The sequence below is a fragment of the Jaculus jaculus genome, chromosome 12, assembly GCF_020740685.1.
Source record: "Jaculus jaculus isolate mJacJac1 chromosome 12, mJacJac1.mat.Y.cur, whole genome shotgun sequence".
NCBI lineage: Eukaryota > Metazoa > Chordata > Mammalia > Rodentia > Dipodidae > Jaculus > Jaculus jaculus.
This window is the reverse complement of record NC_059113.1, coordinates 5241287-5242034: the sequence shown is the minus strand read 5'-3', so window position 1 is coordinate 5242034 and position 748 is coordinate 5241287.

Sequence of the window (748 nt, the reverse complement as noted above, 5' to 3'; positions counted from 1 at the left end):
TGCTGGGTCTCCCTTCCAACTTCCAAGTCCCACACTTCTGGGGGGCGGTGCTTCTTAGGGAAAAGGTGTCTCCTCCTCAGCCTGAGGACCAGACGCTAAACCCAAGGCAGGTGAACTGGCTCCTGCCCAACTTTGGAAGCCTGGACTAATTTCTCAGTATAGGGGTCACCCCCAAGAGAAAGCACCAAGAACAGGCATGCTGGTCTGGTCCAGACATCCCCTTTGACCCTTCCCTTCCCTGGTGCATAATCCCCCTAGGCTGTGCACTGCACAAGAGGCTGAACTCTAGGGGGCAACGTTCACCAGAGGGCCAGCAGACAGTGTAAAAATTGTCTAGCCAGGCGTGGTGGCGCACGCCTTTAATCCCAGCACTTGGGAGGCAGAGGTGGGAGGATTGCCATGAGTTCGAGGCCACCCTGAGACGACATAGTGAATTCCAGGTCAGTTAGCCTGGACTAGAGTGAGACCCTACCTAAAACAAACAAACAAACAAAAATTATGTCTAGAGCCCTTGGGCAAGAATCTCTGATCCATAACCTACCCCACAGCTTCTCTCCTTCCCTCCTGAGACAGTCCTTGTTCCCTCAGGATTTCTGGAAGGGCCTTTCTGAACGCTGCTGCTATGCTGCTAATGCAAGTGACTTCTGTCCAGCTCTGCCTCCAAGGATTCTGAGCCAGGAGCCAACTGTAAACCAGTCATGTGACACTGGGAAGGTCTGGTGTGCTGTCCAGGCACCCCTCGATGGTG